Source organism: Camelus ferus, chromosome 2 (genome assembly GCF_009834535.1).
Source record: "Camelus ferus isolate YT-003-E chromosome 2, BCGSAC_Cfer_1.0, whole genome shotgun sequence".
NCBI classification, from domain to species: domain Eukaryota; kingdom Metazoa; phylum Chordata; class Mammalia; order Artiodactyla; family Camelidae; genus Camelus; species Camelus ferus.
The window spans coordinates 75,504,553-75,523,267 of NC_045697.1; the positions used below are offsets into that span (position 1 = coordinate 75,504,553).

Consider the following 18,715-nt stretch of genomic DNA (forward strand, 5'->3'; position numbering starts at 1 on the left):
CTCTGGAATATCCCTCAATAACCTAAAACTCACATAGTTAACTATATAATTAAAGCCAAATTGATATATCTAATTATCTAATACCATTTTTAATCCATTTCCTCCTGTCTACCCTTTATCCTCTACCCCCACTCCCATGCCCACCACTAAGCCACTCTTTCTATTATCTCCCAGGTTGTTAAAATGTGCCATCACTCACTCAGGTGCCCAAGAAGAAACCTGGGGTCATAACAGACTCTCTTGTATCTCACCTCCCTCATCAACTCAGACATCAAGCCCTCTCACCTCCCGTACACTTTTCAGAGTTTTCAGTGTTCTCCTTTTCCACCACCTGTGCCCTGGTTTAGACCTTCGTTGCATCATACTGAAAACTTTGATTAATCTCCTTACTGGATTCACTCTTCACACTCAGCTAACACTGATATTCATACAATACAAATCTCATTGTGTTACTTTACCACTTAACATTTTTTAATTATAAGGTCTACCACTTATCAAGCCTACTGAGGGAATCACCTTAAAAATTTTCCATGCAACAATCTATGACACTCTCATGACAACCCTGTGATGGAGATACTAATGTTATCAGCAATGAATTTGAGAAAACTCATGCACAGAGAGGCAATATAATTTGCCCAAGGTTGCAGAATTAGTATAAAGCCTCAGATTCAAACATAGACAGTATGCCTCCAGAGTTCATCTTCTTAACAACCACATTTTATTTTATTTTTCTAGTTATATTTATTATCTATGCAAAAACGATGCCTCCCCTTCAGCTTCAGGATAAACAGAAAAGGCATATAAGGCCCTTTGTGATATGTCTCTTATCCATCTCACATGCCTCATTTCTCTCCTCTGTTGGCCCCAGTCCTGTCCAAACATTTGTATCTGTTACATGCATCATACTCTGTCAAGCTCCCTCATGTCCCAGTGCCTTTGTTATACTGTTCCCTTCCCTTAGCGTATTTTTCCTGTTCTTTTTCTCCGGCTCATTTCTTCAGATTACGTTCAAATATCACCTCCTCCAGCAACTAACAGCAACTATCTTTGTCTCAGATGTTTCTCTTCTATGTGCCCTTTGTACCTTGTGTATGCCACATCATTATCGTAAGTGTCACATTTATGAAATAGCCAAAGTGCTTGTCAGTTTTTTCATGTACTGGTAGAGGTACTTGAGAACAAGGACTATGTATTTCACTTGTATAATATGAGAATTTATGAGAGTGCTGGACACAAAGTATGTGTTTAAGAAGTGTTTTGATAAATAGATGGATGGATGAATGGAGAGATATCCCTCAGAGTTGCACTGTTCAATATGGTAGCCATTAGCCACATGGGACTATTGAGTACTTAATGTGATTAGTCCAAATCTAGATATACTGTAAATGTAAAATACACACTGGGTTTTTAAAAATATGACAAAATATACATAAAGTATTTCATGAATAGTTTTTATATTGGCCATATGTTGAAGAGATTAGGTTACATATTTGGTTATGTAAAATCTATCATTAAAATTAATATCATTTGTTTATTACTTTTACTTTTTGAATATGCTATTAGATGATTTAAAATTGTGTGGCTTGTATTATATTTCCGTTTTACAATGCTGCATTAGAGAAATGGATTTAAAAGATTAGCCAATGCTGGTTAGCAGTGCTGGTTTAGGTCACAGGACAGTGACTTGGGGACAGCATTGGTTGATAAGCATGAGCAACAAGCTGGAAAGAAAATTCAAAGTTAAAACAGTAGAGAGCCATGCCTGTGGCATCAATCTAATTAATGCCTCTAGATTGTTCCATTACTGGAAGTTGGTATTTGACAGGAGACTACTCATTCAGGAGGTAGGGGAAGATACAGGTAAGTTTATTATAGATTGAAAGTCAGTAAAGTAATTCACGAACATAAAGCAAAGCAGATACTCTAGAGCACAGAACTGAAGACCATCTAGGAGTTCCTTATTCCATGAATCATACCAGTGGGAATCTGAACCCTAGGAGAGACCTGGGAGCAAGAGGAGCCTAGTCACAGTGAAGTGTAAGTCAGAAGACAACCCAAACACACATTTGAGAGCTTGGCACGTGGTAGGTGTTCAGTTAATAGTTGCGGGATGAATAAATGAACGAATCAGCACCAAAGCAGTCAACAAGGAGCCAGAAGAATTGAGTTTTATGGTGAACTAGAAAGGTTAAATTTGAAGTAAGTTTAGCTTCCTGATTCTTTATTTCTGAGTCTTAGAAAGGCTGCTGTGTTGTGAGCCCAAGGAGAAGACACTGGGTATATTTAGAAAAATGTGATCCAGGCTTTTGGATCTCTAAACTCCTGTTTTATTGTTTTAAAAAGTTTGGGTTTTGTTATTATTTTGTTTTTCTTTGTTTTGCTTAGTGTTGTTTTGTTTTGCTTTGGGATCCAAAACCTGAAACAAGATGTTTAATGGTCATGGGATCTGAACAGGAATTCTTTAATCTAATAAAACCTAATTTATTCACAGTACAATTTTTTATGGCAATCTTAAATATCCAGGAACCTGGAAGTAATCAATTAGTATGTTGAAGCATCAATATGGATGTCTCAAAATCCATGCCTTAAAGACCATGCACTTAATTCATAGAAGTAAGTTTAATATTCAGGTTTATCTGCTGATAAAAATTAAAATTGGAAATAATAATTGTTTTTGAGCACCTACTGGGCATAGCATTTTATCCTAGGAAAGAGGTATTATTTTCATTCCTGTTCATTTAACTCACAGTAGTTCCTTGAGGGAAGTAGTATGTTATCATTTTCATATCATAGATTAAAAAACTGAGGTTCAATTTAAGTAAGAGACTTGCCAAAGATTGTCCAACAAATGGAATGTGAGCCAAGTCCAAATTATAATTTTCAGAGTCTAAATTAGGGTCTATTTTCACTAAGCTAAATTGCTATTGTTAATATTTGGTACAAATTCCAAGACAGAGAGAGTATGAATTTTTGACTTAAGCTGGTGGGGCTGAAACATGCAAATGGATTAGACTCTGATTCCAAATCCAGTAATATTAGCTGTGATACTCTGCTACTTTTGTAGCAGATAGGCAGAACCACTGCTAAAGATGGACACACCAGCAGTTGATAGGAAGTGATAGCTGATGACCTGATGAGTAATATAAGGCCTTGACCTTTTAGTCTGGTCAAGTAAACTGATAATTGCAATACACTGTGATTTATTGCCATGAGTGACTTCTCAGAGAAGGTGGCACCTGGATCTGAGACTTGAGAGACTTCAGATAACAAGAGTAGATGATTATTCCAGGCGGAACAAAAACACTGGCAGAAAAGTTCATGACATGTTAAAGAATTACAAAGGAGTGGAAAACATTGCTCAGGGAAATAGAAAGTGAGAGATGGGCCAAGGGCAAGTCATGGTGACCCTCACATATTAAACTATCTGTGATAGACTAAAAGAGCCACAGAAGCATTAAAAGACAATTACATTAGTAGACTGAATTTTTAAAAGATGCCTGGCTATAGTGTAAGAAATAAGAGAAGGAAGCAAAGATAAGAGGCAAAGAGATAACAAAAGAAGCTGCAATGTTAATCCAGGTAAAAATTTAAAGGGCTAAACCAGGACCATGGCAAGAAGGATGGAGAGATGTGGATGGATCTGAATGCTATCGAGGAGGTAGAATTTAAGGCTAAGTGCCTATTTGGATACAGATGATGAGGGAGAAAAGGCTATCATGGATGATGCTAAGATTTCAATTTTGGGGAACTGGGTAAATGGCAACGTCTTTAACCAATATAAAGAACACAGGAGGAACAGTCTCAGAGAGAGTGGGTTGGGCTCCCTTTTTGACTTGCTGAGTTTGAGGTACCTCAGTGATATCCAAGAAAAGAGGACTTGTGATCAGTTAAATAAATAGTCCTGGAATATAGAAAATAGCTCTTGGCTAGAGATGCACAGATTTGGAGCTATCACAAAAGGAACAAATGCCTAAGGATTATCCAAAGAGGAAAATTAAGAGGCAGAGATGTCTTGTAAACCAAAGGATTCTTTTTCCAGTGATTCTGGATGCACAGTAGTGGTTTTAGTATACACTGCATTTTAATTTACAAAGTATTTAATAAATACTGATTCTTTTGACTCACAACAGTTCCTTGAGAGTAGTATTCCACCATTCTCATATTACAGATTTAAAAACTGATGTTCAATTTAATTCAGAGACTTGCCAAAGGTCACCCAACTAATGGGCTGTGGAGCCAGGTCCAAATTATAATTTTCAAAATTGGGGTCTCTTTTCAGAAAGAAACCAAATTTCTTTATTGTTAATATTTGGTGCAAATTCCAAGCCAGAGAGAGTATGAATTTTGACTTGAGTTGGTAGGGTTGAAAGATGGAAATGTGCTTGGAATGTATCCACATCTAGCAAAATTTCCAGGTTTGGAGCTATCTAGATCAGTGTTGCAGGCATCTGCCTAGACTTTTAACCTCTTCTGCCAGCACCAAAAACTTAAAGTATATCTGTAGTCAGGCTGTCTTTCAAATGAATAGGTCAGCCTGGAAAAAAAGCAAAAATTATCAACCTTCCAGGCTTTGTGACATGAAAGCCTTCAGATCTTTTCCAGCAAAGCCCATTAAAAGGATCTTAAGCCCTTGAGGCTGAAAACAAACATGACATTCTGCTGCATTCAGTAATTATTTGTTTCTGAGCATTTGTTTGCCATTATTTTCTGTGGCCCCTTTGTAGGATTTGTGTTGAGATCTCCCATACTGACAGTCCAAAATGAATTCATTGTAAATTCCTTTGGTGGATGATTAATACCTTTCTGAACAGAATTCAAAATACAAGGGTAAAGATAGGCATAGAAAAAAAAATAGAGAAGTTGCATTCAATTAATCATTTTTTTTTTTTTTTTTGTCCATATGAAATTGGAAGCACAAGATTACTAAAGCAAAGATGTCCCAGTTAGGAAAAAAATGAAGTATCCTTTTGATTGTCTGGATTTTCATTCAAAAGAATACAGATGTGTCTAGCCCAATGTTTTAAATGTATGAAGCCCCTGAATTTATCTTATGGGAAGGTGGTTTACAAAGTGTCACATAACTAATAGGTAATTTTGGCTGAGTTCATATTGCAATTAATATTCAGAAGTGTCCTAATTAACATTAATCAACTAAGTATTGCAAATTTGCCTGAGCAACTTATCTTCATTTTAGAATTTTCTTCTCCCTATAACTAGTAACAAAAAGGTACTGAGTCAGCTATTTTTGCTGCTTAACAAGTCACCTTCTAAAACTGAGTGTCTTAAAATCACAACTATTTAGCTCAAGATTCTGTGGGTCATAGGAGTCATTCTTCTGATTTTAGTTTGGCTCATCTCTCTTGGGTTCTTTCATGAGTTTATGTGTAGCTGGCTGGTCTACTGATGGCTGTGTGTTCAAGGATCTTTCATTCACATGTCTAGCAACTGGCAGGCTGTCAACCAGGATACTGAGGTAACTGGGCCACATGTTCTTCACCCTCTGGCAGGCTAGCCTAGACTTCTACATATAGTTGCCACAGAGTTCCAAGAACAGTAAGAAATAACAGACCTCACTGATCAAGTGCTTTTCATGCTTCTGCTTGTACCATAATTACAAACATCCAGCTGACCAAAGCAAGTGCATGGAAAAGCCTAGATTCAAAGGGTAGGGAAATAAATGCCACCTTCTTGACAGGAGGAACTGCGAAGCTACATTGGAAAGAGGAGTGCCTATAGAGAAGAAAAGAATCTGCAGCAATCTACCATAAAGACAAAGCCTAATACAGTATCATTAATACCCAGCCACCAAGAAAAGAAACAGAAAATGCTGCAGCAGTGCTCAGCAATTTAACCCAACCACACCCACAACAATTCACATTACTGAAAGATAAAACCGTAAGAATTTTTATTAATGCCCCAAATCTAGAATGGAAGGACATTAAATGTGTGTCCTTCCCTTGTTCCTTTTCCCAAGATGTAGTAGACTATGCAGAAGGTTAAAAGATGGTTTTGACTTTCTCTTACAGAAGTGAGAGTCCTACTACTACTCCCAGGTAAGAAATAATCTGAAAGTTCGGAATATTTCAGCAGAGAACGGAGCCCAGGTGTTTTAACAAAGACTAAATGCTCCCTCTCCTCCTTTCTTCCTCTCCTCTTCTGCTTCCCTCTCTTCTCCCAATAGTTTGTAGTTTGGAAAACACAAATAATGTTGAGAGTCAAAAAGTTATCAGCTCTATATAACAGCAAATTGTATTTCTAGACAAAGCTGTTAGCAGATGGAGGGACCCCTAAGTTAGGTACCCACCAGAGTGGCTGTGAAAGAATTTGAGCAGCAAAGGCAGAGGGATGAGATGAACAGCCGCTTTATTGCTGAGAAGGGGAAATGGAAGGAAAGCGCTCCAGCAGGAAGAGGGGAAGAAAAGCGCTTAAGTGAGGATGAAGCGGCTTGAGAGGGGAGATATCAGCCAAGACAGTCCGTAGAGACAGCTCCAGCCCGAGTCAGGCCATGTGGACTTTTATGGGAGGCTTCTGTCATCATGTCCCCCTTCCAGGTGTGATGCCAATCAGTCCTTGTATGGACTTTTCCGGTTGTTGTCATGGCAATCGTCAACTGTCATGGCGCTGGTGGGTGTGTCATTTAGCATGCTAATAAATTACAATGAATGTATACAATGAACATATAATGAGGCTTAAGGTGTACTGGAGGTCAAATCCTCCACCATTTTTGACTCAGTCGGTTCTAATCAGTTTTTGTTTCTTCTCTGCAGCTGCCTCTTGAGACTTAGATAAGAGTAATTGATTTCTAGTAGAGGGAGGGACAGGGGTATGATCCTGGGGGTAACAGCCTTGGTAATGTGAAGGAAAAGCCGGGCTGGTCTAACAAGATAACTCACAAATCTAAGAATGTGAAGGAGAGGCTGGGCTGGGCTAACAAGATAACTCACAAATCTAAGTATCGGAATACTGATCTGAGTTCTGCTAGACTAACTTGTAAATCTAGGTTAATTAGTGTTGGTTTGCTGTTCATGTTTTTTTGCTAGCCAGCTGGGTTTTCAAAGATACATATCTGGCTTTGGAATGTTGGTTTGCTGCCTCCCCGCCTCCACTTTTGTGATGATAATGCTGCTAAAGCTGTTCCATGCCTATTGGCATAATACCCCAAGCTTGTACTTTACCCTATAAAACCTCATGAGCACGTCTTGGAGGTGCTCAGAGCTTCGGAGCAGAAGTCCCTCTGAGCCCACCAGCGTAATACATCTGAGTACTCCAACCCTCCGAGTGGTGCTTGTTTCTTGACTCGCCTGTCGTTTCAGTAACAGTAACAAGAAGGAAAGTCGCTTTTAACCAGAATGGCTGCAGTCTGGTGGACCCATCTCCAAAGATACTGTTCAGCCCTGAAAGTTCTAAAGGGAAATGAAGGAGTAATCTCAGTTAATCATTGAGATAGGTGGTCAGAGTTGTTCCCATCCCACAATGCCTTCAGGCTTGTCCTAATCAACTTCTTGAGCCTGCTCTTCTGTGACTCAGAGAGGCCTGGGAGACTTCAGCTTTTCTACAAACAAGATGCAGGGGTAGGGGGAGCTCACAGAGTCCTGCCTCCTTTCTAAGCCACTTAAGCATGAATAAAATCCTATGAAACAACAGAGAAACTATGAGAGACAGAAAGAGAGAGAGATCATACAAAAGACTAAGGATGTAGACTAGAAGAAAATTACTCAAGTACAGAACATTTCTTATAATTTAATAAGCCCATAAATTCAACATAATAAAAGCTTAAAGACAAAATGATAATCATTAGAATGGCATATGACATAGAAAGGGAAATTCAATCATAAAGTGTTAAGGGCAAAAAACAAAATAATTTTAGAATTAATGCACAGATTTCAAAGATGAACCAATTCAATAGGTGTCACTACTGGAAAGCTAATTATTGTCAAAGAAGAAAAACTTGAGATAATCACAGAGGCTGCACATGAAAAAGAGAGATAACAGCATTTTGAGAGAAATTAATGAAAGAGAAAAGCAAAGATGATCCAATGAAGGATAATTGTTATCCACAAAGTAAAAAGTCCAATAAACGGAATCAAATTTCTTTCTATTTAATGATGTAATAAAAGAAGATTTTCTGGAATAAAGAAAAATTGAACTTGAACAATCCGATCACTAGAAAGGAAACAGAAATAGCAATTAAAAACCTCCCTACAAATAAAAGTCCAGGACCGGACGGCTTCACCGGGGAATTCTACCAAACATACAAAGAAGAACTCATACCAGTCCTTCTCAAACTCTTCCAGACAATTGAAAAGGAGGGAATACTCCCAAACTCATTCTATGAAGCCACCATCATCACCCTGATACCAAAACCAGGCAAAGACACTACAAAAAAAGAGAATTATAGGCCAATATCACTGATGAACATACACGCCAAAATCCTCACCAAAATTTTAGCAAATAGAATCCAACAACACATAAAAAAGATTATACATCATGACCAAGTGGGGTTCATCCCAGGGACACAAGGCTGGTTCAACATACACAAATCAATCAGTGTAATACATCACATCAACAAGAGAAAGGACAAAAACCACATGATCATCTCAATCGATGCAGAAAAAGCATTTGATAAAATTCAACACCCTTTTATGATAAAAACTCTCGCCAAAGTGGGTATAGAGGGAACATATCTCAACATGATAAAAGCTATATATGACAAACCTACAGCCAGCATAGTACTCAACGGGGAAAAACTCAAAAGCTTCCCACTAAAATCTGGGACAAGAAAAGGATGCCCACTATCACCACTCCTATTCAACATAGTCCTGGAAGTCCTAGCCACAGCAGTCAGGCAAGAGAAAGAAATAAAAGGGATCCAAATTGGAAAAGAAGAGGTAAAAGTGTCATTATATGCTGATGACATGTTACTATATATAGAAAACCCTAAAAGGTCCACACAAAAGCTACTAGAGCTGATTGAAGAATTCAGCAAGGTAGCAGGTTACAAAATTAACATTCAAAAATCAGTTGCATTTCTTTACACTAATGATAAATCAACAGAAGAAGAAAGTAAAGAAACAATCCCCTTTAAAATAGCACCCAAAGTAATAAAATACCTGGGAATAAATCTAACCAAGGAGGTGAAAGAATTATACACAGAAAACTATAAACCATTGATGAAGGAAATTAAAGAAGACTTTAAAAAATGGAAAGATATTCCATGCTCTTGGATTGGAAGAGTCAATATTGTTAAAATGGTCACACTGCCCAAGGCAATCTACAGATTTAATGCAATCCCTATCCAATTACCCAGGACATATTTCACAGAACTAGAAAAAATCATAATAAAATTCATATGGAACCATCAAAGACCTAGAATTGCCAAAGCATTACTGAAGAGAAAGAAAGAGGCTGGAGGAATAACTCTCCCAGACTTCAGACAATACTATAGAGCTACAGTCATCAAGACAGCATGGTATTGGTACAAAAACAGACATATGGACCAATGGAACAGAATAGAGAGCCCAGAAATGAACCCACAAACTTTTGGTCAACTCATCTTTGACAAAGGAGGCAAGAATATACATTGGAATAAAGACAGTCTCTTCAGCAAATGGTGTTGGGAAAACTGGACAGCAGCATGTAAAACAATGAAGCTAGAACACTCCCTTACACCATATACAAAAATCAACTCAAAATGGATTAAAGACTTAAACATAAGACAAGATACAATAAACCTCCTAGAGGAAAACATAGGCAAAACATTATCTGACATACATTTAAAAAATTTTCTCCTAGAAGAAATAAAAGCAAGAATAAACAAATGGGACCTAATGAAACTTACAAGCTTCTGCACAGCAAAGGAAACCAGAAATAAAACAAGAAGACAACCTACGGAATGGGAGAAAATTTTTGCAAGTGAAGCCGACAAAGGCTTGATCTCCAGAATATATAAGCAGCTCATACGACTCAGTAAGAAAAAAATAAACAACCCAATCCAAAAATGGGCAGAAGACCTAAACAAGCAATTCTCCAAGGAAGACATACAAATGATCAAAAAGCACATGAAAAAATGCTCAATATCACTAATTATCAGAGAAATGCAAATCAAAACTACAATGAGGTATCACCTCACACCAGTCAGAATGGTCGTCATTCAAAAATCCACAAAAGACAAATGCTGGAGAGGCTGTGGAGAAAGGGTAACCCTCCTACACTGCTGGTGGGAATGCAGTTTGGTGCAGCCACTATGGAAAACAGTGTGGAGATTCCTCAAAAGACTAGGAATAGACTTACCATATGACCCAGGAATCCCACTCCTGGGCTAGTATCCAGAAGGAAATCTACTTCAGGATGACTCCTGCACCCCAATGTTCATAGCAGCACTATTTACAATAGCCAAAACATGGAAACAGCCTAAATGTCCATCAACAGGTGACTGGATAAAGAAGAGGTGGTATATTTATACAATGGAATACTACTCAGCCATAAAAACCGACAACATAATGCCATTTGCAGCATCATGGATGCTCCTGGAGAATGTCATTCTAAGTGAAGTAAGCCAGAAAGAGAAAGAAAAATACCATATGAGATCGCTCATATGTGGAATCTAAAAAACAAAAACAAAAACAAACAAACAAACAAAAACAAAGCGTAAATAAAGGACAGAAATAGACTCACAGACAGAGAACACAGACTTGTGGTTACCAGGGGGGTGGAGGGTGGGAAGGGATAGACTGGGATTTCAAAATTGTAGAATAGACTACACTGTATAGCACAGGGAAATATACACAAAATGTTATGATAACTCACAGAGAAAAAAATGTGACAATGAGTGTGTATATGTCCATGAATAACTGAAAAATTGTGCTGAACACTGGAATTTGACACAACATTGTAAAATGATTATAAATCAATAAAAAATGTTAAAAAAAAAAAGAAAAATTGAACTTGCCATTGGAAAAATAAGTGCAATATATTCCAAAATTACAACACTGATATATACACTAGCTAAGATCCTCTAAGATCCTATTCCTTTAAGAAGGAATAAGGAAAAAACTCTGCAATCATCCAGGTTTTAAAGCAAGTCATTTACAAGGGAAAAAAATTAGGTTGGTCGTAAGATTTTCCTTAGCAATATTATATACCAGAAGATAATAGACAATAGCTACAAAATTCTGAGGGAAAGTGTGATCAATGAATATTGTGCTTAATTTAAATGGCATTCAAGTATAAAGATAATAAATAGGCAATCATTTTCAAATGTGAAAGAATTTAAGGAAAATATAATCCATAAGCCTTTCAAAAATCTACTTGACAAATATATCTACTCAAAAGAAAACTCAAAAATAAAGAACCCAGGAATAACAAAGTCCTGGCAGTAGTTTAAAATATAGAATTAATTTTTAAGATTCTATGAAGAGCATGGTTACTAAAACAAATGGGTATTAAGAGCTTGTATGATGAAGAAAAACTAAGAAAACTGACTATGAGATCAGTTAACACTCAGCCCTTTTAACAGGGAGTTAGTCACCACTACCTAAAATTTAACCAAATGGTTAAAAAAATTTAAAGACATAATGTCTCCTACTTCTTTATATTTTTCCATCATCTATTTTCTTTACCTTGCAGGATATTTTAGGAAAACATCTTTTGTGCTGAAGCCATAGTTAGATATACATCTGTATCTGTAAAGCTATCTGTCTATATATATGTAAAAATATATTGTGCATATACATCCATAATATGAAGTTTTGATTCTTTTATATTTCAATTCCACTTGATTTTTTAATGTTTATTTCAAATTTTAATCATAAATAGTATCAATAACATGATCTAATTTTTATAAAAGTATCTATATCTTCTGCATCTTTCTTCTTTATATTATGTAAATAAAAAGATGTCTGTAATGATGTTTGCTAAATGTTAATGATGTTTGTTTCTTGGTAGTGGGAGTGACTGAATTTTTTCAATCTTCTGAATTCTACTTTTTCTGCATTGTTTGGAGTCATAGTACAGATATATATCAATTTTACAAAAATGGTAAAGTGATTTTTCATTAAAACAGAAAATAATAAAAATGGGAAGCAAATGCAACAAAATGTCAATGATGGTTCATTCTTGCTGGTGGAAAATAAGTGATTATAGATAACATTATATTTTTTGTCTTACTTTCCTATAATTTTTTTCAATTTCTAAAATTTAATTTTCATTTTAATTTGGAGGGAAAATGAGTATGAATCACAAAAACTGATGTCTACTGATTTTTTTTTTTTTTTTTTGGTCCTCGGCTTGTGTTATAGCTCACACCTCCAGAAAAGTTTTTGTTTTAGAATGCATCCTCCTCTTTGTTACCAGATACAAGAGTGGATGCCTTGACTAAGCTTCACCAAGAATTATACCACATCCTGGGGAAAACAAAAACTGTTAAACATTTGACTTACAGCCATACTGCAGTCTGATTAATATGAGAAAGCAGGATTTTAGCTCCAAATCCTGTTAAAGAGATACCTATGAATGATGCATGCAATGCGGCATATTACAGAGAGGGGAAGATGACAGTGGAAATAAGGAGGAGAACACCAGAGAACTGCATAGGACTTTTGTGAAGTAAGGTTAAGTCTGTGATTGCAGTGAAATCATAAGCACCTTTGGCAAGATGCTAGAAGGGCAGGATTATGTAAAAGAACAATAATAACCACAAGCCCAGCACTAATTGTTCTGCTATTGAAATGCAAACCATGGGCAATAAGTAAGACTTGGAATGAAAATAAAAACTTGGAGCAATAATGACTAACATCCGGAGAGACAGAGAGAAAGTAATCTGGTAAGAAGCTGCCATTAAACCCCTTCAATTCTTTCCTCCCTCCTGCCTCTGCCTCAGTGGTTAGAAGTCTTTCTAGAGAATCTTTGTCTCTAGGAGGTAGAAATGCAAATTCAACCAGACTTGGAGACTGTGAATCCAGGATTGAGCAAGTCAGAGATGCCTAAGCAAGTCCTACATGAGGAGACGATAAAAATACCATCACAGTGAGAACCTAAAAAAGCTAGTATACAAACAACTAAAAGCAATTCTGTATTGTCAAAAGAATCCAAAATAATACTAACTCTATCCTTGTTTTTAAGTGTTAATTAGTAAGGAACTATGTCCTGATAAATCTTCTCTTCCAAGAAACATGCCTTGCGTTGGTGGGCTCATATACACAGAGAGCATTTATTACTAATCCAATTTTATAGAGAAATTACAGAATTCACAGACAAACTAAGCAACGTCCTCGAGGCCATGAAGAGTCAGGATTCAAACCTAACCAGCTCTGACTCCAAAGTTCTTTCTACCACCTAACATTAGAAGTCAGTGATACTTAATAATAAGTACAGAAATTGAGTTTATTTTATAATGTGATAAAGCTGGAAAACCCTGGGGTGGAACCCTAAAGAAGTGCCAAGGGGTTTTTTTTTATTATAATTAATCTGGACTTAATTCCATTTTAAGGTGTGGTTTTTTAAATGGATGATTCAAAAATAATTAAATTGTGGTTTTGAAAAGTATTTAATTTAGCCAAAGCAGAGGCAGATCCTGATGATAAAGGAATGATGTCGATGAAATGAATTTCTGTACTTGAAAATAACCTTAGTGAGATCTAGGCCAATTTTGACAAAAGAACTTGAAACACATCTAATGTTTGTTATAATAGAGTTAAGTATCAACACATTCCCTTTAAACTTCTTCCAGATAGTCTATTAAAAAAGACGTATTTTCAAAAGAAAAAAGATGCATTGTACAGCCAAGCTATAAACGACCACATATTGGTCAAATCTACCATGGAAATATTAGAAATACTTCCAAAAATCACTCTTTTCTGTAGTTGTGAAAGCAATTCATCTACAGAAAGAGTGTTTCTAAGGCATCATCATATCCTAAAGAGAATTTTTTTCAATTTTCAATATTTCATATTTACAAGCAGTCTAGGTATAGTATCTCAAACTGAGATATCCTTTTTTCTATGCTTTTTAGTTGGGAATGCTTCGTTTGACCACTTAACTGTAATCTTGTCTCATATCTTTTATATTCTATTCTGCCCACTGAAGCTGAGTCACAAAGAGCTTTCAAAATGTAGTAGAAAGACTACTGGGTACAGAGTTAAAAGAATTTTACATCAAACTGAGTAGTAATCAGATCAATAGAGCTGTGTAAGTTCCATGGAATAAGGACCATTTTCTACTCTAATCCCAGTGCCTAAAAGAGTGAATGGGCATTAGATCAGTATTTTTTGAAAGTGAAAATAACATGCTTTAACTATACCATAGGATTATTGTGAAGATTAATAAAGGAAGTACTTTTTTTTTAAAATTAGTAAACATAATTTTAGAGCAGTTTTAGGTTCACAGAAAAATTGAGCAGAAAACAGAGTTTTCATGTATTTTCTGTTCCTACACGCACGTCACAACCTTCACCACTATGGACATCCCGCACTACAGTGGTATATTTGCTGTAACTGATGAACCTACATTGACATGTCATTATTACCTAAAGCCCATAGTTCAGCGTTTACTTCTGTGTCATACAGAAATTCTATGGGCTTGGACAAGTGTATAATGACATGTATCCACCTTTGTAGTATCTTATAGAATAGCTTTACTGCCCTAAAAATCTTTGGTATTCCATCTATTCATCCCATCCTCCTCCCTAACCCCAGCGACCACTAGTCTTTTTATTGTCTCCATAGTTTTATATTTCCTAGGATGTCATATAGTGGAAATTATACCGTATATAACCTGTTTAGATTGGCTTCTTTCACTTAATAATATGCATTTAAGATTCCTCTATGAATTTTCATGGCTTGATAGCTCATTTCTTTTTAGTGCTGAATAATATTTCATTGTCTGGATATACCACAGTTTATTTAGAAGTACTTTTAATCTATAAAACATAACACTGGTTATCATTACAACCATTGTGATTGCTGAAGTGACATTTCAACATTAGTCAGCTTGACTGTTCCTCAACTCCTGGTTTTGGGGTCATGGAAACCTACTGATTTCTCATTTTTCATCAACAAAAGGAGAGTGTAAAAGTATGTTCAAGACATTGGCTGAGGCATATCCAAATATCACACCTATAAAGCAGTCAGTTTGTAACTGTTTCTCCATAGAGTGCTAATGTGAATTGAACTTGATGTCAAATAGTCATGCATCCTTTCACAGAGAGACTGACTAAGAGAATTTCCAGACAAATAAATGCTCCTTTTTCCTCACCCCCAAAGATCAATTCAATATCAAACCCATTAAACCTAGTACTGAAAATTTGAAAAGGGAAAGATGAAGTGTCAATTTATATCTTGTCTGATATGGACCCAAGCCTAAGACTGAGTATATTCCAAAACAGCACCAAAGCAAGAATTTGAGCCTAGAGGAACAGCAGTGTCCCTATGGTCTTCCAAGCCAAGAATGGCTGAACATGAGATAAAGTTCCTCCTTCCTGGATGGTAGAACACAATCAGAATGTCTCTAGAAAGTGGAGTGAAAGGTGTGATTCGCTTTGCTAGTTCACCCTTTGACATTTTTGTCTCACAGGATTCCACTGGGTGCCATCTTTATGAAGTTCTGGGCTCCTGTTTCATTTTATTTTTTAGCAAGCCAAAATCATTTAATGAATCAAATTTAACCTCTAGCTGACATGTAGTCAGGTCCCCCTTGTTAGAGTCAGCCCACACTGATAAGAAAGGGAGCAGAGTGCTTTACTGGGAGCATGACCTGTATCTTCCAAAATTTGATTATTACTCAGTTCAAGAAAAGATACTGAAATAGAAAAGATCAGGAAAGAAGAAGAAATCTCACAGAAAATAGAAACATGACATGTTTCAGAAACATCTATGTTTTCTGGGTCATCTTTTAAGCCAGATACCAGGATAACTCATTTAACCAAAATTATATCACTCTCTTGTTGGTATTCAGGGTTGCAGATTCCAAGAGACATGACACAGCTTTTTTCTTTTTTCTGTATTTTTTTGGGGGGGGTTGGTATTTAGAAGAGTCATTTCAAGCATAACAAGATTTTAGACCTTTTAATTCACTGTTAAGTTGGTAAATGTTATGTTCATAGTGATACATGTGGTCTACCTCAAGAAAGAAGCAATTCTCATAATTTTTGAAAGTAGGCAGAAGGTCCATGTGTTATTTCAGATCCTTTGTTTTAGAGCCACAGTTCCATTACTCATTTCTTCATTCAGTTTTCAAAGTATCTACTGGAACTTTAGCAGGTGAAGCAGGAGAATACAGTAACAGCTTTCAACTTTGGTTCCATAAAAATTATCCTGGGCTTCTAGGAAAGAATAGCAAAGGTGGATTGTGCTTCTTGAGGCCATTATTCTTCGTGGCCACTGTTCTTTAATGATGATGATTATGTCAAAACATTTTAGGTATAATCCCTTTTATCTAAACTTACTACATCAACAAGCTTATAGCTTTATATAAGGACTGCCTCTGGCAGCCCCAGTTAATTCTGGCACAAGACGATTGTCTTAAAAGAATGAAATTTTATTTACCTTGCTCTTATCATCACTACTTTCAACATCTACTATTAACTAATTTTGAATCTACTTGAGACTTATTCTAGAGTTAAATTTAATTCCATTAGTCTTTCATTTTTATTCATTTTATTCATTCCTATACTGTAAAGTCAAAACTAAAACTAAAATCAAAAAATAAATAAATACATAAAATTAAAAAGATTTTTCTTTGATCTCTAAATGAAGTTAAAGCAATTTCAGTTTTTAGCTCAGGAGTTGCACCACAAGCATAAGGTAAGTACAGGAAACAGAGGGTCAATTTTACAAAGAATAATTAAAGAACTTCTCACACTCCTCTTGTCGTAGAAGAGATTTTCCATATATCAACATATAATTTCCTGACTATGTCAGAGCTCTCAGATATTGTCCTAAAATAGCTAGAATAATCTAGATCCTAGAGCAGTAAAAATTTCCTCCATAGTTGGTTATTCCTGGGAAACAAAGCTTACCTTTTACTCTTGCTATTTTCAATTCTGTCACAGAATCACAAACCCCTTCTACTCCTTACATTGCTCTTGGATACTGGAGAACACATTTACATGGCTCTGATTCAGCTAGATACTGAAAGAAATATTTGATGCATTCTACATTGGAAATGACTTGTTAGATTTAATACTGTTAAATCATTAAAACATAGTTCCAATGAAGCAAATTGATAGGATTTCATTATGCATAAGGAAAAGAATTTCTTGTAATAAAAGATTTTTTTGTTTAGGCATTTTTATTCATTTAGGCTTCTTGGATAATTGTTTCTTCCAATTATTTTTACTCTTTAATAACTATGTAGTAAATGTCGTGTTTTGCTTGGTCTAAAATACATCCTATCAACAATTAACCCACATTACAAAGTAAATTCTGAAGGTCATAGTTAATAATTTTTTTTTTAAATAAGAGAAAAGGATTTGGGGGAAAGACTGTCAGTAAATAAAAAGTGCTAGATCACTGACAGTTCTTGTTTATGTTACAGGGTTTTCCTTAAACAAAAATCAGCATGCGTTTACTGATGTAATTTCCATATAATGACTTATTGCACGTGTATCTGAGAACTAACAAAAGTTGCAGGAATCAAAATCCCTTTCTAGTAAACTACCTCCTCTAGGAAAAGAGGGTGTTAAAAAGAAGAAGTCACATCTATGAAATTGCTAAGCAAACGCTAAAGGGGATGATAGATACCACTTTCATGATTAATGTGGTCTTATCATCTACTTCTGCTGGGTTCAGTTTCTGTTTTCTAATTTTCTGGTTCAAAGTAATAAAACAAGTTAGTAAAAAGATGGAGAAGCAATTCTCAGAATACAGACAATAGAATTTAAAGGGCAGCAGAACAAACAAAACATTCTTGAATCAAAGGAATTGACTGTTGCCAAAAAGAGCCAAGAGGCCAAGAATTGCATCCTTCTGCTCTAAGGTGCGTAGTTTGGTGCGTTTGTTTTCATTTCTGAAGAAGAGCAAGAATATAAAAAACATCAATCATCACTTCAAGAATTTGGAACCATCTAAAACCTTTTCCTTCTCCCCCAAACGCCTGCAGAACTTGGCTCAGAAACCACTCCATCACTGTAAAAATAAATGAGAAGATTGTGCATAATACCATAGAAATCCAAGTTAGTGGTGTATTGAGAGGGATCTGCTTTCCTGTTCCCAGTTGGTTGAATTCAGGCATGAACTGCAGGGAATGCTTTCAAAATAACTCTATTCATTATAGATGCTTTTGGAGGAAGAATCCAAAGTGTTCCAAATCCCAAGGGCTGCTCTGCTACACTGAGTGGCCTTTGGATTGACATCCATACTAGTCAACTTACAACAAGCTCTAATCCCACAACAGCTCTGCTGGCCAGAATATTTTTTATTGTAGAAAGGATCAAGAAAATGGCTTGAAATAGGGTGATCTTGCATTAGAGCTACAGTAAAGATGAATATTGAAAATCCATGAATTAAGTTTGGCTTCTATATCAGGAGTGCAATTGTGTATGTTTATTGAGATGTTGAGTGTGGACAGCACAGTAATAAAATGAGCATATCCTCTAGTTCCAAGTTCAAGCCCAGCACATAATAGGTGCACAAGAAATATATAATTGAGCCAAAACCAAAAATCTCAGCCAATATTTTGTTTCCATAGAAGAAATCAATCACAAATAAAGTTGCTTGTGAAT

At 36.0% G+C, this 18,715-nt stretch overlaps 1 long non-coding RNA gene across 1 annotated transcript; it reads left to right on the forward strand.

The window, feature by feature from the left end:
• The first annotated feature begins 1,652 nt into the window (after positions 1–1,652).
• On the forward strand, positions 1,653–18,461 carry LOC116667172. Its single transcript, XR_004323964.1, has 3 exons — positions 1,653–1,662; positions 1,812–1,814; positions 18,184–18,461. It is a non-coding gene; the product is annotated as an uncharacterized LOC116667172 (long non-coding RNA).
• The last annotated feature ends 254 nt before the right edge of the window (positions 18,462–18,715 follow it).